The sequence below is a fragment of the Camelus ferus genome, chromosome 5 (assembly GCF_009834535.1).
Source record: "Camelus ferus isolate YT-003-E chromosome 5, BCGSAC_Cfer_1.0, whole genome shotgun sequence".
In the NCBI taxonomy this organism is placed as follows: domain Eukaryota; kingdom Metazoa; phylum Chordata; class Mammalia; order Artiodactyla; family Camelidae; genus Camelus; species Camelus ferus.
The window spans coordinates 42,200,640-42,224,615 of NC_045700.1; the positions used below are offsets into that span (position 1 = coordinate 42,200,640).

General features: G+C 36.4%; 1 protein-coding gene across 3 annotated transcripts in view; it reads left to right on the top strand.

Annotated features, from left to right (window-relative positions):
• Nucleotides 1-23,976, top strand: part of B3GALT1 (beta-1,3-galactosyltransferase 1) — a 490,368-nt gene that overhangs the window by 119,753 nt on the left and 346,639 nt on the right. The window lies entirely within an intron of this gene.

The following is a 23,976-nucleotide window of genomic DNA, read 5'->3' on the forward strand; positions in this document are numbered from 1 at the left end:
ATGAATTCCCTACCCAACCTACATTTTAAAGCTTGAAAGTGGTCATCATCCATCTGTTCAAATAGTTTCTTTTTCTCTTTATTACCTGAAGTAACAGAGGCAATGGAGATCTTCCCAGTGTCACGTATTTCTTAATCACAGTTAAAACCCTAAATGCTCAGCCATTTCATCTTTAAGAGTATCATATGCCACAGTTAAGTCCCAGATTTCCTCAACTCTCGTGGAAAGCAGTTTCCATGACCTGACCTTAAGAAATTCACGTCTTTGTGGCTGATGTCTGATCTGTGTTGGACACTGGAAAACTGTAGTCTGTGAGGGTAGAAGCATTATCCCCAATGCCAGCTCCTTGTGTAATAGGATGTTAAGTGGGGTGTTAGTTTCTAGTGGACCAAAATGACCAAGTAGAAAACATTAAGGGATGTCTCCCATGTTATAAAATAAAGGGTTTCATTATTTTATATAAAATAAATGACAAGGACCTACAGTATAGCTCAGGGAACTATATTCAATCTCTTATAATAACATATAATGAGAAACAATCTGAAACAAATATATATATGTATATGTATAACTGAATCACTTTGCTGTACACATGAAAGTAACATTATAAATCAACTACACTTCAATAAAGAACAAAACTCAAAAAAAATGGTTAGACCACCTCCACATGCCTTACAAAGGAGATTTTCAATTTCTAGCTGACAGACTACTATGAAAGAGGATAGAATGGGTGAAAGGGGATTGGAGATTGGAGAGATCATTTCTTTGTAAAACAGTTGTTGGAATGAATGCTATGGCATGTCCCCACTTACAACATGATGGAGGAAGGGAGGTGCTCCTCTTCTAACCTCAGGTAGGTTGAGGGGAGATTTCAAAGAAACCACTGAGAAAGTGTGATGTTTTTCCTGGAGGGTGAACAATGCACTGTCGATTAGTGCCTGATGTGCCTGAGAGAACCAAAGTGCAAGAAATGGAAGTCGCTTGTGACAGCCCAGTAGAAGGCTGTAATTTGGAGAATAACTGCTTTCTCAAAGATTGATTTAAAATGCACGATTCCTGTGACTAAATGGGTGGAGAAAGTTCCCTGGGGTTGTCTCATTGGAATTATTTTAAAATTGCAACCTGGGGATTTGGTGGAATTCCAAAAGAGAACTTCTTGGATGGGCTTAGACTGTCGAGAACCAAAATCTGAACTGGGGAATCTCAGTGAGAGATTCCAAGCAGTGAGTATTCTTCATGGAAGCCACAAAGCACAGTGAAGAGTGAAATTCAGCATTAAACATTAAACCAAGCTAAGGGAGTACTAATTCCAGCTTACGGCTCTTTCATGTTAGTAAGCTATTCTCTGTTCCTTACTTCTCCCCACTACCTTTCAAACTTCAAAGAGAATTGGCAGTCTAGTGAATTGGTATAGGAAAGAGAGATAGTCGCTTCAGATGAGGTCAACAGAGAAGTAACTGTGCCACCCTTTCCCCTTGAAGTGTTTCCATCTGTAGCACACAGAAGGACTTTATGTTATTAAGTGACCAAAGGAGAGATGAGATCTGCCTGAGATTTCATCCAAGGACGAGAGCAGAGCAAGACCCACAGAGTGAATTTTCAAAGGCAGTCATGAAAAAAAAAATTGCCATTTTTGCCTCTTTCTTCTGCCCTTTGAATATATCACGTTTTATATGTGTATATACACACACACATGCAATATATTATGTATTATTTACTGTATATCATATGAACATATCCATACAGTATATATACATATTATATCTATATCTATATATATAAAATGTTGATGTGTATATCAACATTATTCATTCTGTTTTTCAAATCCTTTACACCTTAAGTAAGATTTTTGCCTTCATATTTGGATACTTGAGATGGTAGTGTTCATTCAGTGTGATTGTTGTTTTGGCAACTTTCTTCTACACAGATTTTGCTTCTATACTTTAATGCTACATTGTTTGTGGTTATTATATTTTCTTAGACAATTTAAATTCCTTTGAATCCTAATTTTCATATCAATATTATCAACTCTGCTTTCTTTCTACTAATATTTTCATAATATGTTATTTTACATTTTCTTATTTTCAAGTATATATGTTACTTTGTTTTAGGTTGCTGGATTTGGGTGTATATGTATATTTTCCTCAATCTTAGAATTAATATTTAAAATTACATATATATTTTGGACTTTTTAATGCTATCATATTCTAGTTTATTTCTCTACTAGTAAAATTACCCTTAATTTTTAATAAATATTATTTAAACATTTATTTTGCTATCAATGGAAACATCCAATCTATATCTGTAACCTCGCCTGTGAATGAAAGATGCTTAGCAAAATTTTTACCTATTTCTTCTCCCCTTCTATAAATAGTTTTATATATATTCTTTTTTATGTTCTTTCCATATAACTTATTGTGAGATACTGAATATAGTTGCCTGTCCCATACAGTTACCCCTTGTTGTTTATCCGTTTTGTATATAGTAGTTAGTATCTGCTAATCCCAAACTCCTAATTTATCCCTTCCACCCTCTTTCTCCTCTGGTAACCATAAATTTGTTTTCTGCATCTGTGAGTCTGTTTCTGTTTTATAAATAAATTCATCTGTATCATATTTCAGATTCCATATATAAGTGATATCAAATGATATTTGTCTTTCTCTGTCTGACTTACTTCACTTAGTATCATAATCTCTAGGTCCATCCATGTTACTGCAAATGTGTTATTTTATTTTTTGTGGCTGAGTAGTATTCCATTGTATGTATGTGTGTATATGTATGTATTTGTGTGTGTGTGTGTGTGTGTATACACACACCACATGTTCTTTATCCAGTCATCTGCTGATGGACATTTAGTTTGCTTCCATGTCTTGGCTATTGTGAATAGTGTTGCTAAGAACGTTGGGGTGCATGTATCTTTTCAAATTAGAGTTCCCTCTGGATAAAGGCCCAGAAGTGGGATTGCTGGATCATATGGTAATTCTATTTTTAGATTTTTAAGGTACATCCATACTGTTTTCCATAGTGGCTGCACTAGTTTACATTTCCACCAACAGTGTAGGAGGATTCCTTTTCTCTACACCGTCTTCAGCATTTATTATTTGTAGACTTTTTGATGACAGCCATTCTGACTGGTGTGAGGTGGTACCACACTGTAGTTTTGATTTGCATTTCTCTAATAGTTAGCGATGTTGAGCATCTTTTCTTGTGCTTATTGGCCATAAGCCATATACAAATGTTGTCTCCCAGAAAGTCTTCAAGATTTGATTTGACAGTATCTTTTCTTGTTAATGATTAGTATACTGGATTTATTGTTACTTTTACTTATATTTTGAGATCTTATTGGGGTTTGGGAAGAACATATATAGTCAGATGCCCTTCTGGTTTTGATGACCTAGACTATTGGATTTAGAGGTCTGATTTTTAAAACACAGATATATCTATTTTTATATTTAAGGTGTCTTATTTACAAAATAATCATTTGGGACAGTTGTGATTCTGATACTAGTTCTCTAAATTACTTATAAATAGTTGAAGTAGGATGTTTTGCTATTTGTGTCTTCTCTTTGTTACATTTGCTAACTGTTTACTGGGGAGATACGTTGAAAATCTGCAAGATAACACATTCAGATGCAGAGATACTCAGGAAGAATATCAGCTGCATTGCCTTTGCTTCCTGAATTCAGATCAAAATATTCAGTCAAATGCTTTCATCCTGTTGAAACAAGGAAGCTTGCCAGGGTGTATAGGATTGAAAGAATCATCATTCTTTTGACACTTCTAGCAAATAATGGCAGTGACCTCTTCTCATAGCTGCATCTTATAATTCATTAAAATAAGCAAATATTAAAGATATGATTAAAGGTGGGAACTCTCCTAGAAAGTCGTCGTGGCATGGCATCTTAAATTATTCTGTTATCAAGCAGTTGTGTTTGGAGGAATCGTATCTGCAAAGCTTGCTTTCAAATCATTCTCCAGGGGTAACTCTTTTTCTGAGGAACTTCATGGGTCAGGATCATGGACTCTTATTAATGACCAGGTATCCTTCACCTTTAACATTTTCCTTCAGTGATGGAAGAATCTTTTCTTCCCTTGCTCTACAAAAAAATGAGTGCTTAGGGACTTGTTATCTATCAAAGAAGAAAGAAAAATGAGTGTGTGCTGGGTAATTTCTAAAGTGTGTCGTCCTTTTCCTGAGAGAGACTCCAGCCATGCTACCTTCAGCATGTAAACAAAAGTGAATGAATGGTTTAGCAGTAATATTGTTTTCAATTCTGATGTAAGTTTAAAGAGTGAAAGTTATTCAGAGTATTCTTTCATTCAAATTAATCTTCCCTGGATCTCTCATACATTATTCAAAATGCTGTGGTAAAATGACCAATTCCATATGAATGCTGGATGGTTTATTTTTATTTTTTTCTAAATACAGCCTCTACCAGCTGCATGAATAACCATAACTCAGCAACACATTTTTTTAATGAAAAATGTATTTTAAAAATATTTTTTCTATTCCTTTTTAGTAACTACTTTTATTGTCATTCTGGTTTCTAAGTGACTGAGTGTCATCATAGACTCATCAGAGAGAGAATTTCCACTCCTCTAGTATTTTTTTGACTATTCTGATTAATTATAAAATAGTTCGTATTTGGTAAACAGTTCATGATCATAATTATCTGTGTCTCTCAGGAGTAGTGGAAGTGTTTCTTGATGAAGAAAGAGGAAGAGGTGAGCAAGTAGTCATGGTGGAAAGCTGCCTGGCTGCAGAGTCAGCAGCTCACTGTGTCCAGTCTGGGTGGGGCTCAGAAATGGACATTTGTAGCATGACTCAGATGTATAGGTGTAAGAATTGTACTTTGAGAAACGCTAATGCACAGTGGTTCTCAAACTTTAATGGGAAAAAGAATCAACTAAATATCTTCTTAAAATTACAGATTCTGATTCAGTAAGTCTTGGCTCTGTCTTGAGATTCTGAATTTCTTAAAAAATGCCTAGAAAGTGCCAATGCTGCTGATTCGGAAATCTACACTTCATATAGCAAGTTGAGACCAGTTGAGACCAGTTTTCAACTTTGCAAAGCCAAAATCTCAGTGTTGCCAATTCATATTGAATTTGATCATGAGAAGACAACACTGCAAACAAAGAGACAGGAAGCTGATGTATAAGCCACATCTCCAGTTTAATTATGGCACTGCTTATTAACCCTGAGTGCCATGAGAATCACGTGTAGAATGCCAACGCTTAGACCCAATTCCAGGGAATTCTGATTTAATTGATCTGGATTGGTCCTGAAATACGCAGTTAAAATTTTCTGGGTGATTCTAATATGCAGCCACTTTGAAGATCACTGGTTTATGTTGAGACTTGTAATGCCAGCAGATCAACTATCAACGTTAGTTGATGAGCACATCCTCTTTCCTGCAGAGATGTCTATGTAGGGAGCTGGGAGGAAGTTGGTAGCATGCCTGGGGAAGGCCAAACCACAGGGAGGAGGTGAAATAAACATGAGCGGCTAGCCTCATCAAGCCTGACCAGGACAGGCAGAGGACGCACTTCCCAGGGACCTAGGAGTGCGGGCAGACCTTGCAGTGCCCTTCTGCAGTTGATATAATCTTACCTTCTGAGCTCCCATTTTCTGGCACCTCTGTTATTTTCTTTCATTCTTTAAAACATATTTTCACCGTTCTTTCACACAGACTTTCACTTTATTCACTTCTTCCTGTTTACTTTAAGCATCTCTTTCCAGATCCCTAAAATTCTTAGCCGCCTTGATCGAAAGTGGATGTCCCAACATCTCCTCTGTGGTTCACTTCATAGTTTGTGCCTCAGGGTGAGTTTTCTTTACAGAGGTCTAATACTTCCTGTTATATTTCCTGCCTTTTTGGTTTCTTCCTTAGAGAGTAAGCTTTATTTCTAGATTGTTGAACAGCCCCGCCAACATTATATTTCCTGAATTATTTGTTCAGTATCAATTTGATGAATGTGTGAAAGGCGGTGTATGTATTTTAATTTTATACGAAGTTAATGCAAGAATTATAATATTTGAAGACAGATGAGATGAAATTGAGTAGAAGATAGTTTAGGTTCATAGAACAATGCCACATTCTTCTGTCACTTAGGAAAACTGACGTAAAATTGAAATCATACGTACAAGGACACTTTCCTATAAAGGCACTTCAGCCAGAATACTGGACAAGTGTCAATGAAATGTTTAACGGAGCTTTCTATTTTAAGTGGGAAAATGGTTAACCTAGAATTACTCTTTTGGTGTGGTGGAGGTAAACTTTTACCATGATTAAACCCAATGGAAAGTTTAACTACAGATCATTTTGAAAACATGTGAAAGGAAGGAGGTAGTAATCAAGATTTCTTTGTGAAGTTCTGTCAGACTAATTGAATTTTCCTCTCTGTCAGAATGATAGGACTGATATATCAGTTGAAGTAACAGCTGTAATTTACCTTGACTTTAAATGAGCTTCAGATTCTACCTTCTTGGCATACAAATTACAATTTTTTAAAGTAATCTAGACTAGAATCTTGCACAGTTAGAGTTTTATTTATCTATACCAGAGGCTTATCTAAATTTTTCAAATATTCTTGTGTAGGTATACTGAATTTTTATTAAGTCATAACAGTGTCTACATTATATTTAATATTCTCAACCTACAACTGCAGGTGAACCACAGTAATCAGACACAGTAATAACAGGAATATTGTGTGTGTGTGTGTGTGTGTGTGTGTGTGTGTGTGTGTGTGTAAACCACAGACAAAGCCAACGATCTGCAGGTGGAATGTTAGCTTGCTTAGGATATCAGGACGGACCTTCTGGGTAAGCCAGACCATATAGCAATATAGCATGGAGTGGAAATCAGATTTTTCCAGAGAACAGAACCAAAAGCATATACATATGACGGAGCAATGGCATTGTTATTTTGCTCCGCTATCTTGAAGCCCACCAAAATCAACAAAACTGAAATATATGGATGGTTGGGGATGGGGGAGGCCTGAACATTTCCTGGAAAGCAGCAGGCATTCAATATATGTATGTTAAATTGATTGTTTTTAGCATAGTAAAGATAGATACAGATACAGATGTAGATAAAGATATAGGTATAGATACAGATACAGATATATAAAGGAATTGGCTCATGCAATGATTGCAGAAGCTGAGAAGTTCCAAGATCTGTCTGCAAGCTTGAGATCCAGGAGAGCCAGTGGTAAAGTTCAGTCCAAATCTGAAAGCTGAGAACCAGGGAAGCAGATGGCCTAGTCTCAATTAGAGGGCAGGAGAAGACTGATGTCACAGCTCAAATAAGTCGAGATAACACTTTCCCTTCCTCCACCTTTTTGTTCTGTTCAGGCTCTCACTGAATTGGATGATGCCCATCCATACCAGGGAGGGTGGTCTGCATAACTCAGTTCAATTCAAATGGTAATTTCATCTGAAAACACCCTTACAGACACACCAAAGTATCCAGATGCCTCATGATCTAGTCAGGCTGACGCACAGCATTCTCCATCACAGCCACTTTCATCCCAGCTCAGCCCACTGTCCTTGCACTCCATAACCCGGAGGCCTTGGAAGACCAAAAATTGGCCTCATTATTTCAGGAAAAAAAGAAAAAAGGAATATAGGGAGCGATATGGAAGGAAAAATGCTTTACAATTTCAGAGACTAATTTCTCAAATACAGTTGATACAGCAGGAGAGATGTGGTTCATGTAAATACCGTGTAAATATCATCTGCTTATTTAATTTTCAAGCTTGTCCTCCTAGGAGACTGAATATGCTAGGAGAAGAAAGCAATGTTAGAAATGATAACCCCTTGAAAGTGTTGTATAGTAATAAAGCAAAAGTCCTATCCATTATCTCATTTGCTACTAAGAACATCCCTCTGAAACGAGATGGCAGTTGTTACTATAATACCAGGTTTTCATATGAGAAAATCGGTAAATCAGTAAGTGTTAGTCTTTACCGAGCTAAAAGCAATTGAGTTAACATCCATGGACTGAATCCATGCTGCTCTCTAGGCAATGCTCAGGCCTTACCCACCCCTGAGGATCCAGATGCACATACAAGAGCCTGCAGATTGTGCATTCCTGTACCTAAGACCAAAGAAAGAACAGCAAAAAGTCAGGGAGATCTCTCCCTGGAGAACGTGTTTCAAAACACCAAGCCTTTATTCCAACTTACTAACTCCATTTGCAAGAATTTCATGTACTTAAGTTCAACATTTCCAAATTGAAACTTATCCACTCATGGACTTCCATGCATGGGACTTTGCATACATTCCCTGTGTCCCATGGTTCCCCTGGATTGAGAGCTTCTAAAAAATATGCTTAGACATTGGACTTTGCAGAATGCGGACATTTATGGAAAATTCTGGCTCGATCAAGGTCAGTTTTTAGTGTTTTGCCAGACTTGGAAAAATAGGCCTAATACCATTTTGGAGGAAAGGCAACTTCCTTATTTCATATATATGTATATGAAGATGTAATACATATATGAAGATGTAATGCATATTTCATATCTAATATATATTTATATAATTTTTAGTTTTATTAATTTTAGTGGGCTTTCAAGATAGAGAAGCAAAATTAAAATGCCATTGCTCTATCATCTTAAAGAAGAATTCAGCTCTTTGCTTGTAGCAGATCACTCTAAATGCTATACTCTTAATAAATATCTTTAAAATCATAGAGTATGGAATGTTGAATTTCCTTAAAAATGAAGTGCAGCCAACACATACACGATCACCTGATTTAAGGCAAAGAGACCATACAGCGCAATGGAGAAAGATGATCTTTTCAATAAATTGTCAGATATAAGAGAAATGAATCTGACCTCCAACTCAAACCATACTTATAACTCAATTGCAGATTAACTTCAGATCTGTATATCATAAGTAAAACAATAGAACTCTGAGAAGAAAACATACAAAACATCTTCTGGACCATGGAAGAGGCATGGATTTCTTAAATAAGAAAACAAAAAATACTAATAATAAAGGAATAAGAAAAGATAAATGGGACCATATGAAGATTAAAAACTCTGGTTTATTAAAATACCACTAAAGAGAGTGAAAAGGCAAGGCACAGACTGGGAGTATATATATAATAGAATATAACATAACATATATATATAATGTATGTATTATATATATTTTATATATATTGTATATAGTTTCCTAGGTCCAAAAGATGGAGGTGAGTGAAGGGAAGACTAAGAGACAAAGGCATTTGTCAAAGAGGGAAGACATTTCCTTAATAAGCCATTGGAAAAGAGTCAGACTTCAGAAGGACTGGCTCATCAACTATAAGCCCATCAGGTATCTTACTGGAAAAGAAAAAAAAGATGTCACAGAATCCTCAAGGTTACCAAATTTATGATCATGGTGGGAGAGTAGCATCTTTTCCACTCAAATGAATATTATATCTGCAAAAGGTCAAGATATATCTTAAATCAGTATTGCTAAAGTCAGGGGTTAAGTTGTTTTGTTAGAGTATGTAATACTTAACGTTTTTATTTCTTTGGGGGATTTTAGTTATTCAGAGTGACCTTGTTTTTATTTTTTGTTGGAATTCAAAGTGCAGATCCTGGTTAGTATGTGATGTGCACACTTGTCCATAACGGCAGTAGGATGAAAGGTCAGTTTTGCATCCACTTAAGAAGTTTCTGCACAGCAGTATCTCAGTTCATAGAGATTGTTGTGAAAAGCAAGGGTTTAGATCTATTACTGGGGATTTTAAAATACTATATGCTTCATGAGGGATATAGGTATATTAGTTAAAATGCATTTTTGCTCTAAGGAAAAGAAAATACAACTCAAACAAGCTTAAGCAATATTGAGAATTCTAGGGTCTCTATTAACTGAATAAATTCAGAGGTGGTTCAGGAAGCGAGTTCATTTCTCTGATCGGTGGCATCATCGGGCTCTTTACTAGATGGTCCGTGTAAGCTCCTTGTTTCACGTTTACGAGTGGATCAGAGGCAGAGAGTAACTTTCAAAATGTGGCCTGTACTTCAAGCTGCTTTCCCAGGACCCATTATCAAACCTGCCCTTACCTGTCTTTGGCCTGAAATCTATGATACACTCATTTCTAGAGTAAGTCTTTGTTACCAGGGGAATGGCCCTGACTTAAGCTGGCCATTTTGAATGAATCACTGGGGCAGGTGGCCTGGAGTTACTCTAACTTAGCCCAACAGTTCTCAAAGTGTGATTCTTGAAACGGCAGCATCCGTAGCACCTGAAAACTACTTTAAGTGTAGTTTCCTGGGCCTCATTCTAGACCAACCAAATTAGAAACTGAAGGAGAGTCCCAGCAATCTGGATTTTGTCAGGCCCTCTGGGAGAGCCTCTGTAAACTTGAGAACCATTCTTTGACTGATCAGAGGCTCCATTTAGAGCTGGAGTCAAACCTTCAAATGACACAGCTACTAGTTAATCAGAAGAGTGTGGAAAGGTAGTGTAGATATAGCCATAAAGTCAGCCACATGCAAAATATATGAAGCATGTTTTATTTTATATTGAACTTTTTTCAAAAGCATTATGTTTAGTCTATTAAAGTTGTAAAATGTCTTGGAATGTATTCTATATGAGATAAATGCTCATTTGTTTTGATTAGTTTATTTTACTTTGGATTGTAATCCTTTTAGGTGATTATAGGAGTTACTTTATTTAATTGTGACCAGGTTTTTAATGTATTATATTTAATATAGAGAATAGAATAGAAAATGGAGTACACCAATGTGAAATTTTGATTCAAATGTATATCTACACATGTAAGTCTGTATGTGCCACTAGGTTGTAATATAACATGCTTTAACTAGCTGTCTGGGGATAAACTGCTCTGGTTTATAGCTTGTCAGTTTCCCCCTCCTGCCCATAGCAGATGTCAAGCTACCAGTGTGACACCATTGACGATGGAGTTGGGCAAGATGCAGAGTCTACACCCTGATTCAGTATTTTTAACCCTGAAGATATAATGACCTCAAGAGCCTATAGTGAAATGTTGTAAAATAATTAGAAATGGACACATTTTGGGTGTTTATTAACTTTATTTTTAATATAATGTGTTTGATTTTAAATGATATAATTTAATGTTTGATAATGGACATTTTTAACAACTGTTTCACAACATTCCTGGAAATGTAACAATCAGCTCTCATGAACCAGCTCAGGTACACAGTTGGACTGTGCCAGAAAGGTTGTAAACCACTGGCTTAGGTCATTCCGCCTGTTTACTGCTGACTCAAAATTTATGAGAGAAAATGACAAGTGAAATAAGCCATTTCAAGACCTTTATCCTTTGCTGGACTACCTAAGTTTCTCTATTAAAAGAAGAAAATCTGATTTCCATCCACTCATCTTTTCCATAATCAAATTATTTTCTCCCTAAAAATGGGCAGCTGCATCCATCTTTGTCCCAATACACTGATGAATTGGATTCAGGCACTGAAGGGAAGAGGGGAGTTGAGAACCATCTGATATCCAAAGGGTGGTATGATTTTGTGTCATTAACTTTAGTGAGGAGACAGGAAGGATAATAATTTAAATGCCATTAGCTTCTGTTACTGGATAATGCTCACTGTTCTAAGGATTCCTTCAAAATAAGCTTGTCTCGTGGTAATCTTTAGCTCATGATAATGTATTATACAAATAACAAATACTAAGCACTCATTTTGCCTATGTATCATCTCTCGTATTTCATATGAAGGGTATCAAAGGAAGTACTTTATTCAGGAAACAAAATTTCAGATTTGACAACAGGATAAGTGCCATATAAATTTGTTCTATGTCACTTTTCCTCAGAGTTTTTTGAGCTCATCAATAATAAAACAAATGTAAATTTGTTTTTGAATGAAATTCTATTTCCACATCAACTTCTGGAAAACATAAGCCTTTCCCTCAAGGCAAGCTTGAATCCTGTCTTCTTTGCAAAATCGTTCCTCATGACTTGCCCTAGTTTTTTTTTTTTTTTTTTAATTTTTCTAATATCTATTATACTTACTGTCTTTGTGGCAAAATTAGACCTCCATTGTTTTCTCATTACTATCTTACTTTCACTAAATCTTCTTTTAATAGAGAAGCTTAGGTAGTCCAGAGAAAGGATAAAGGTCTTGAAATGTCTTATTTCACTTGTCGTTTTCTCTCATAAATGTTGAGGCAGCAGTGATGTTATGATTTATAGGAGCAGCTTTTACTTAATTTTGTCCCCTACCAAAATCCAGAACATAGTGGTAGGCAATGCCTTTTAAAATTTATTAGAAAAAGTGTGAGTTTCTGCACATGGGTTCAGAGTCATAGCTCCCAAATATTACTATTAAGTAACATATTAGTAGTAGCATTTAGTGCTTAATAATACTAAGCACTATTTCAAATATTTTACATGGATTATTCATATAATTCTTACCACAAACTCAAGGTGAAAGAAAAAAAATTGTTGCATGATCACATAGTTTAAGGACCAGCACCCACGGGAAGCCAGACTAAAATCTGTACCCATAATCATTGACTCCAGCACCTCACACACAGAGATGATTAAGAAGTAGTGGCGTGTTTCAGATGTCTGCCAACAAGAAATCCAACACTGATGGATTTCCATGCTTTTAAGATGACATAAAAATGGACTTAAAAGTTTTGGAAGTTCTGTAAGGCTAACTCAGTGGAAGACATGAAAATGACAAATCTAAGAGCAAATATGAGGGGATGCATGAGAATAAACTCTGAGTAATACAGACTTTGATTTGAGTGAGAAACAAAATACGTATGGTAGTCCATTAAAAACATACTATAAAGACAGCATTTATAAGATCAGACCTGACACTTTAGAACTATCGTTCATGTCTTTGGCAAGCCCTGTCTAACCCAGAGGACCTGAGCAAGAGCTAAGACAAGCTGCACTTTGGACTGGGCCAGCTTTTCAAAGCTCTGCCTTACCCGGGTCTGAGAAATGTAATTATTTCATCTTTAATCTGTAATGTAATTTCTAAGGAGAGTCAAACTGAAAGAGATGGGCTTTCTGGAACATAGTTACCTTAAATGATTTATTTGAGGAATTCATTTCTAGAAGCCAAGAGTCCTGTGTGATTTTTTTTTAAAGGATCTCTTTTTATTTAAAATAATGATTTGAAAAACCCAAAGTATCAGAAGGATAATCATAGCATGCCTTTATTGCACTGCTTTAGCTATTTCTTAAAGGAGATAACCTGAAAATAAAGACAATTGAAATGCAAATTCCTAGCCTCAATGAAGTAATCATCCTTCCTTTCAGACAGGAATAAAATTTATACTGCTTAGAATGGACTATTTTTTCATTGTAGGAAGATAAAATTGTTTCCTGCAGCAGATTTTATTTGGCCATCTGAAAGTTCCATGACATTCCAATTAAGAAGAAAAATATAATCTAACCTATTTCCAGAAAAAAAATTTTTTTGAGTGCTAATAATGGCCAGTCCTTGTCTGCTGAGGAGAATCAGGATTCATCCCATATAAACGTGATAAGGCAACATAGGGTAGGGGCTACAAGGCGGAGTGAGGGTCAGGGGTTGAAGTCAGATAATCTTAAATTAGAAACTGAGCTTTTCTGATTATTAGTTGAGTGACTCTAAGTTACCTAATTTTTCCTAATCTCTACTTCCAAATCTCTGACGTGAATATGAATGGAAATACTGATTCAAAGGGTCATTATGAGAAATAGATTCTCTAATAGATATGCGGTGCTGAGTGCAATAAATGAAAGTTACAATGTTACCGTATAAACTCAACACGCTCCTTTTCATTCATGTATTACTCCCAGCCTAATTGATCATGGGAACATTTTTGAAATTTGTGTTGGCATCCTGGTCCATTCTACTCAATTTTTTATGAGTGCTAAATAAGATACTACTTTAAAGTATCCAAATGGTTCTTGAGAGAGAGGGTCTTTTAAACATACATACGTATGTACATACATATATACGTACGTACGTATGTATGGACGTAGGTAAATAAATACCTTATTTTCCAGGCAAGGCATTCCTACAGTTACTTTGGAGTTCCCTGCTAACTGTTCTATTTCAGTCCTTTGTATGAATTTAAGATTTTTTTCCATTTGGAAATATGAGGAGGAAAGTGTTTAAGAAATATTTAAGTTATTAAGAAAGAGGAAAGTATTTAAGAGAAAAAAAATTACTCCATTGAGTTTGAGTGTATGTGTTTTTCATAGGACTTAAAGTGTTTGTTCATAACAAGATCAAAGATGTGTATATTCGAATGTATTTCAGAAAGAATTCCAGAGAGCAAATATAATTTATTTTTAATTATTGAAAACATCGTTCAGTAATTGAGATTGAACTGTGAAAAGGAGTAGTGCCAAGTGATAAAAAATAACTCATCTCACCTGAAGGGAAAGTGGCACTTTAATGAAGACGTGACCAGACTTTTTCCTCCTCCCCTCCTTAAAGTGATTTCTTTCCATCCAGCCTTTCTCACAATGACCTTTGTGAAAGGAAAGCTCAATGACATTGCCTGCAGAAATCATCTGCTGCTTCTAAGTCAGTCACTGGTTTTGCTTCAAGGCAAGAAAACACATTGCTCCCAATCATACCTGAGTGTGCTGTCTTCAGAAAGCCTCACCCTCCTATAAATGCAACCCCATCTCTTACAGTCAGACAGAAATATTTCAATGAATTCCTCAAAGGAAAATGTCACCTGTGGCCCATTTTCACTGATATATCCAGCAATCTGTGTGTGTATGTATTTTTTTTTTTTTTAAGAAAAGAAGTAAGATGCTAAGTTATCAAAAAAGGAGGCAATGCACTTGAGAATCAAATAGGGATAGATTTAGTATATATTAAGAAAAATTAGCATATTATTTATGAGTATTTTAAACAGGATGGTCTTGGGGAAAAAGGCTATTAACTTGGCCTCCGTAAGCTGTGTACCTTATATGTAAAATTATTAAGTACTATTATGTTCCTTTATATTAAAACATGATACTACTATGCTGTAGCACTAGGCTTTTGGATGTGTGGAAATTCATCTACTGTTCCCTTGAGTCAGTCTAATGAGCAGAAGGGATAGGACACATTCTGGAGATAGGAAGGGAGGCATGCTTAGCAAGGAAAAAGCCAAAGCTAACTGACCCACTCAGGGCCTCAGTAGCATCATGCATCTGTACCTGAGCTAGTCTGTAAGTGTTCTTTGTTCTGGGAAAAAAAGTAAGAATAAGAGTACAGAAACCCAGGTATTCCCTTGGCTTATTACTTAATGCAGGGCCTCCCCCAGGCATTGCTTTTGATAGCACGGAAATAGTCTTCAGCAACCGTGTTGAGCAATGGCATTACTTAGTAGTGCAGACAGTAAAGAACAAAAATGCCACATTAAGGTTCTCAAGGGACAACTGCCTTGTTTCTTTGAGTGATTATTCCCACATGTTTGTAAACCCTGTGTTGTAAACTATTGGCTGGTTATTCTTTTGTCCTGTCAGCCAGAGTTTTGACATGATGACATGTGACTGGCAAGGGCTGTGTTCCTTACAGGGGTTGGGAGCAGAAGGCCATTCTGTGGTCAAGATAATAAGGAGAGAAATAAATTGGCTTTTAACTCCAAACGCCATTTTGTGTGGCATTTGTATTTTGTTTGTCAAAAATATTTGTTTTCCACACTGGAAAAAAGCTGTCAATTAAGCAAATTAATTCAGCTTCCACTTTGTAAATTTGATACAATACACAAGTAGAGTATCTAGGGTATATAGTAAGAAGTTAATGTATTCATTCATTCAACAAACATATATTAAATGTCCAGTATATGCCAGACACTGTTTAGGGCACTGGGGTAAAACACAGATCCTGTGTTCATGCAGTTTACATTCTGGTGGAGCAAAGTAGACAGTTAATAAACATCCAAACAAATACACCTTGTTAGTTGGTGATAGGTGCACGGTGAGGAGGTAGAAAGGGACGGAGAGTGATGCCATTTATTGTTCAATGGGAGACTCAAAGACATAGCTTTCTAGAATGATGACAATCTTGGGAAAATTCTATAGACTACTGATTTTCACAATCTGAAGAACTGTTACAAATATTTTATGACTTTAGGTCTATGATAAATAATTTTCTGTATAAGTTACTTTTGAAAATAGCCTACAGAATGGTATTTTAATCAAATCTATTCAAAATCTGACAGAGGTACTACGCAAAAAGGTAGTTACAAACTATTCTTTCTGGTAACATAAGTGCAAAAATCTTACCCCAAATATTAGCAAGCCAAACTCCATGATACATAAAAATGATAATGCATAATGATCAAGTTGGATTTATTCCAATGATGCAAGATTCAGAAATTAAATCAATTTAACTTACCACATTTACAAAATGAAGGAAGAAATGAGATGTTCATCTCAATAAATACAGAAAAGGAACTTGATAAAATTCAACATTTCTTCATTATTTAAAAATAAAACTCTTAAATTAGTAATAGGAAAGTTTTTCCCGATCTGACGAGTGTTTCTGACATTATACTTAATGATGGAATGCTTACTCTTTACTGCATAAGATGAAAAAGAAGGCAAGGATGCCACCATAGCCATTTCTATCCAGCATTGCACTAGAGGATCTATCCAGTGAATAAAGTGAAAAGAAACAACTATAAAGGGATTAGAAAAACAGATGGCATGGTTGAATATGAAAACAAGACAAAAGAATCTATGAAGAAATTATTAGATTAATATGTGAATTTAGCGAGATCTCTGGACTTGAAGCCAATATTTAAAAAAATGTATTTTTGTGTAACATTGTGGTGGATTTGAAAAGATAGTCACCAAATACACACACACACACACACACACACATACATACACACACATGTGACATGTACAAAAATTTTGTTATAGGTTGAATTATATCTTATTAAAAAAATGTTCGACTCCTAACCCCTAGTGACTTTATTTGAAAATAAGGTCTTTGCACGGTAATCAAGTTAAAGTGAGGTCAGTATGGTGGGCCCAGTCCAATATGACTGATGTCCTTATAAAAAGGAGACATTTGGACATAGAGACAGATACACATAGAGGCATCTATAAGCCAAAGAACATTAACAGACAATTCACTAGAAGCCAGGAAGAGACAAGGAAGGATTCCCTTGTAGGTTTCAGAATGAGCATGGCCCTCCTGATGGCCTTTAGAACTGTGAGATAATACATTTCTGTTACCTTAAAGTCACCCAGTTTCTGGTACTTTGTTACAGTAACCCTAGAAAACTAACACAGTTCTTCTCAACATTACTTGTTTATATCTAAAATATGTGGAAACAACCCAAATATCCATCAACAGTAGCGTGGACTTTTTTTTTTAGGGGTTTAGTCACATATTAGAATAGATGTATTCATGCATTGGAGTAGGAATAAAAATGAAGAGACTACTGCTCCCACCACAGATACAGATTGATAGATGATTGGTCAATAGCTATGTTAGGTCCAGATATAAAAGAAAAAAAAGGTTAAACTAATCCCTGGTGTTGTCAGAGTAATGATTACCCATTTGGAAGAAACAGGTAAAGGTAAAGCGTGATTTGAGGAGACAAAAAGAGGTCTTCTGTGGTGCTGCTGCTCCTGAAATGGTCTGAAACACTCAGTCTGCAACTCGGAGAACTGCAGAAGCCACATCTATACATAAGCTGTTTAGTGGTATTTTGAGAAGCAGCACAGTGTAATCGTAAAAAGTGGGGACGCTGGAGCCAGCCTGAGTGCAAAAGCCCAGCCCTACCACTTGCTACCAGGTGACTCTAGGTAACTTACTTCTCTGTGCTTTGGTTTCTCATCTGTGAAACGGGGATAACGTTATCTGTCTTAGGGCATTGTTTTGAGGATAAAATGAATTAAGACTTTGAAAACATTTAGAATAGTGCCTAAATATTTATTTAATATGTATTTATTTAGTATGTACTTATTAAACAAATATTTCATATATATTTATGTTTAGTATATATATTTATTGCATATTTGGTATTCATTTATTTCATAAATAGTGTCATGGAAAAACAAAGTTTGAACTATGGAATTTTGAAATCTCACGCTTAGAAGTAAATTTTTAGGCTGTCTGTACAAACTAGTTAGTAGACATGGGTACACTTAAGCATTAAGCCATACATGTGAGCAGATATGTTCATGATAAGAACATTCTAAATCCTAATAAAATGTGTCTCAAATCACTATTGATAGTAGTGGGAATGTGATCTAATAGATACTTGTAATCATTGTAAAATGAAACGGTTAAAAATATTATCTATATGGAGTTGAGACTTTGATAACATACTGTCAAACTGTAGTTATCTCCCTAAAAGGATGAAACTGTATTGGGAAGCAGTTTCTAATTATCATTCACATTTTTAGATATCAATATATGATTTAACTTAATATCTGTGATCATTAAAAATTCAAGACAGCTAAGAAAAAACTAGTGTTAGCATTTAAAAGCAACTAGCCTTGTGAAAATTGTCAAGTATTCCTGTTTCTTTATTAATAGCAAATTGTATAAAATTATTTCTGTAGTATTTGCAACAAAAGACTGTCTTTCCACAGTGTTGATTCTCAAGAATAGAATTTTTTTCCTGAACTCTCATTTTGTCCACTTTTAAAAAATTAACTCCCATCATGGTAACTTTTCTCTGAACTATAATCCTGATGTATGTTCATGAGTTCCAGGACCAAGTGCTCAGCAGTACGTCGCACCAGCTTCAAACCCAGTGTCTATTTGATTCCTGCTTGATCCCAAAGGGAGTTTAGTTGATGCCATTAATTTCATAATGCCAGGAAGGTCCATTAAGTTCACTGGTATAATCACCCCAGAGAATGGGCCCATTAATCATTTTCTGCTGTCAGAGCAATCCAGAAAATACTGAAAGTTGGTTAACTAGTTTTTCAGGGTTCTGGCAATCAAAAATAAATAGAAATAGTAGTCTGAATATGTTCTGTCTTCTTTTTCTTTTATTCAGAAATAGATTTTAGTCTCAGCATCCTTACTTTAGTTATAGATAGACATATAGATTTATTTGTAATCTAACGCAGTTCATTGGAATGTTGTAAATATTTGGATGTTAAATAATACTTCATAGAGTGATATGAGGTTATTTTTAAAACTATAATAGCTATTAATTATTCTGCCTTCTTTTAAAAAAAAATGTTGATATCTAAATGGCAGTTGGAAACAGAAGGAGCTAGAGAGGGACTGAAGCTCATCTTTATGAGTTGAGGTTGCCACCACCCCCATGATCTCCAGTGACTGCCCAGTGTCGTGAATCATTCAACCCATATTGAAGACTTTACAGTGTCACTGAAGAGTATGTTCACCAGTCTTTTAGTTTGACTTTGTGAGATATAGTAGACCAGTTTATGGGAGCTAATTTCTATTTAAAGAACTTTGAAAAGCACTGAGGAAACCCAAAATTAAAAGTAATCTCTGTGCTTACCTTTCCATGGAGCTTGAGCAGTGTCATATAGCTACTGTCAGGGAGGATTCAGAGCCTGTGCCTAAGGCTTCATTATTCTGCATAGAAAATAGGCTTTGTGGCTTTTGACAGCTTGATATTTTGTTATCCTTTACACAGGTAGGAAAGAGCAGGCTGATTGAAGAGATTCATTATAATGTAGTTTCAGCTCCTTGATCCTGTCCAGTGGGGAAAAGTGAAGAAGAATCTGCTAAAAATAGATAAGCAGAACATGGGGTAAACAAAATGAGGAGACCCTTTCTGGTTTGGGTTTGTTCCCTGAAAAAGCCTGTGGGGACTGTTATTTCTGAACAGGTCTTGCTAATTAATTAGCACATATTAAATATATGTGCATTTTGAACATAAAAATCGACATTTGGTTTATTTATGCCACATAAATAGAGCTAATACTTGGTGGGAAGACACATTCCTGTATACAGATTATCCTTTCAGAGATGGAATAGTTTTATCCCTTCAAAGTTAGCTGAAAAAGAAAAAAAAATCGATATACCAAACTCCATCTTCTAAATTACTCCCATTGAAAATGAAAGATGTGTTTGGAGTTGAAGATTTAAGAGAGCAGATGTAGAAACTGAGATTTTGGCAGCCTCTGTCAGAAACTAATGAGCTTTGGGGAAATCCAGCTGATACGAAGTTTGGGTAGATTACTGTCAGGATGTTGGGGTGTCTAACACCTACAGTGAACTGGCTTCAGGGTGGCACATGGGAGCTGACCGGAGGGAGCCTTTCCAAGTTACTTATAGGATTATTCAGTATTATAAAAAAAAACTACCTAGTGTAGTATCATGCAGTATATCTAGAATTTACATTCCTCTTAATGTATACACCACACATACTCCTTTTGAAGCAGGAGTAAAAGTGTATAGTTAATACTTTAGACTCTTGGTGGGTGCCTTACATGGTCTTTTAGTCACCATAAAGCTATGGGTGGTGTTTCTTTCATGGTGTCTGTTTAGGCTATGCCTATGGGTGCTGTCCAGTTCAGGGGCTCTCAGCGAGGGGTCCAGAGCCTTCAGCCAGAAGTTAGACAAGTAGAAGGATAGTATGAACCACCCACCATAGCAGGAGGAAGTACTCGCAGACCATGAAGGTCGAATTCTTATACTCTGTAGTAAGGAACTCCCTTTCTGTGATTGGTTCTCCTAGCGGTTTTGCCGTTCACTTCCATGCTATGATTGGCCATATACAAACTAGCTAATTTCAGTGTGTTCAGTGCTTCAGTGTGTGTTTCAGCATGTTTTCAAAGAATAAATGTAATTAGTGCACGTTTGACTATGCTATTCCTACACACCTGGCTGTAGGTTTTATAGGATATACAAATTATGCAATCTTTATACGTTGATGCTGATACGATGCTGTTATGGGGCTTCAAGTCACAGTTCATCTGTACACATTTTTCAGGTACTCAGTCCTACTGTCTCAGTGTGTATCTGGAAGGGAGAGGAATAAAAGTAGAGGTGGAAGATATTAACAAGAATAAGCAGGAATCTCTTTGCGAAAGACTGTAGCCCCCAAGTATACTGGACCTTTCCAAACCATCTCAGCACCCTCCCAACTCATGAGTCTAAATCCAGTGTTTCCCATAAAATCTACTCTCACTGTGGGCTCTACCTCTTGGGTCCAGTGGATCTAGCTTGGTGATTCACACCCTGCTGAGGATTCAGTGACTTCCCATGAAACGTTAGAATAATATTCAAACCTCTGATTATTGTCTAAAAGGGCCTACACAGGTTTACCCCTGTCCACCAAAACCCTCACTCTTGTCTAGGAAACACTCAGGTGTTCTTTCTCTTCTCTGAACTTTGCAGATTCCCCCTGTTTCAAAGACTTTGCCTTGTCCTTGCCGCTGCTTGCTGTGCTCTTCCTAACTCTTTATTTCTGTAACTGAAATAGAGCCTTTATTTGGCAGCATCACAGGAGCAGAGCTGTCAAATGTTAAGTGAAATATGGTGAAAAATGGCAATGATCTGCAGTGATGTCAAAATTTCAATATTTTTGGAACTCATGAAAAATGGCCATATACATGTGATATAAGTGTCTTTCCTATTTTTTGTGAAAAAAAAATGAATGTTAAGTCATTTTCTATGTGAAACATTAAAATTGCCCAAAGCAATTTTTGCCTGAATTTTATTATTATATAATTAATGAAGACATCTGTATCAGGCACATTCTGTATTCAGAAGATTTAAGGAGTTCTACTTAGGACCTTAAAGTCTGTTTACAGAGGCTAATTATTCACAAGCTCAAATCTTAAATTCATTCTTTCAAGCATTAAATATTTATTGAACAACTACTATATGCCAGCCACTCTTAAAGTAGCATACTACATTTTAAATTATCATATAGATTCTAAAGAAAAATGACCCTAAGGAGCAGGCACATTGGGAATAACTGGTAAAGATAGTTCATTTTCCTAAAAACATTACCTGTGAATGTATTATGGGCCCATCACTGTGCTTGGCACCGAGAATATAAAATCCGTGATTTTAAGAAGTTTGTACTCTTTGGTAGAAACAGACTTACGTTACTTACAATAATGTTAACGTGTTAAATGTATAGTGGTAGTAAAAACAAAAAAAGGAAGCCGGAGTAATCAATGAATGTTGAGAGATGTGGCGGTGGGTCAGTCGGAAGCTTTTCCAAGAGTATCTGAGAGTATTTGAGTTTGGGAAAGAGAAGAAACGCAGATTATCTGTATAGAGTGTTCCCAGCCTTTCCCTCCCGCCTGGAGCTAAGGGTAGTTTTCTTAGTTTCTTTCCCTCCACTGCCTTCCTAGAAAGAGTCTCTGATCAGTTCTTTGATTATGCAAATCAAATGAAGGGAGAAGGGGAATACAAGAGAGAACCAGGACTGGAGTAGTAGCTTAGGGACGATTTAAGAGGATGAGTAAGGGTTCCTGTTGTATTTAAGGAACATAATAGGAGAGAAAAGTGCAGGCTTTGAAAAATGCGGCTCTTAGACTATGTATCACATTCATGGGTTCAGCAGTGTAACTCTGCTGGCGTAAGGCAGAGCAGTGCAAAGTAATGGGAGCTCAACTCTGAGACTAAACCATATGAGACCCAGAAAGGTAAGTAGATATTTACTGGGAAGACCAAGAGGGATGACACCGGAACAGAGAAACCAGGATGGACAGAGGCACAAACACGTGAAAGAGCACAGCTTCTTAAGTGACTCTTAAAAAGCTTGGTACTAAATATTGGACAAAGGGATAGGGGATGTGACAGAATGGGGATGTTAGTATATGAAGCTGTGTCTATGGGATACACCACTGCAATATGAAAAATGTCTGAGCAGTCAGCTGGCTCATACTTCAATAGCTGTGTTGACTTACTGTTTGCGTTAAATTGCCACACTGGCCACCTGATTTGCCTTCTCATTGACGCAGCCTGACTCATTGTCTGTACCACACGGTTGCTTGTGGAGAAATGCTGACGTGAGGTTAGACTGGATTTATCCGTCTAGAACATGTGCAGTATCTTTTGGTATCATCCCCGCCCCCTCCCCCGCCTTGTGTTTCACTTCTGTTTATTTCACAGTTACAGTCTGGCAAAATTGTGTTGATACAAACATCGCTTCACCCCTGTGAAATTGGTTGTGTTGTCTTTGGCTGTGTTGTCACTGTCTTAGCTCCAGAGGTGGATTTAAACTGAAGTTAACCAAAGCTAAACTTCAGGGCCTGTCACCTGCATGAGCCCATTATGTACAAATCTGATTTTTGACTTGTAATCTTGTCTTCTTTTCTTTTCCTGAGTTGTATAAGATTCAGGCCCCATAAAACCTGGGTCTGCTGCTGTTATCTCAGATACGAGTGATGTGGCACAAGTCGAAATAGCTGTCAACAGTACTTAAATCAGTTCTTGAAGCTACATTATAGGTTCTTATTATCAGTATTTGATAGACTCCTAAAATTTGATGTGATTTTGACCCAGATGTTAAAATGTAAATTATTCATCGTGTAGTTTGCTCTCCAAAGGGAGTACATAAATGTGATTCTAAAGTGATTCTAAAAATTTTGAATTGCCAATTTAGATATAATTACTGGATGATGGAAGATTTTTGTCTCCCCATAATAACAAATATACATGGTATGCATTGTAAATATCTCATCAGATTTTTTATATGTTTTCTTAATCAACAAAGGTATTAGTTTGCTAGGGCTACCATAAGAAAGCACCACAAATTGGATGGCTCAAACAGCAAGTTTGTTGTCTCAAAATAAAGGAGCAGCTACAAGTCTGAGATCAGGCTGTTGGCTGGATTGGTTTCCTCTGAAGGCTGTGAGGAAGGATGAGTTCTGTGGGTTTGCTGGTCATCCCTGTTGTTCCTTGACTTCTGCTTCATCACCCTCGTCTCTGCCTTCCTCTTCGCATGGTGCTCTCCCTGCCATGTGTGTCTGTCCAAATTTCCCCATTTTACAAGGACAGCGGTCATACTGGATGAGGGGCCCACCTTGCTCCAGTATAACATCATCTTAGTTTGTTTCATGGACA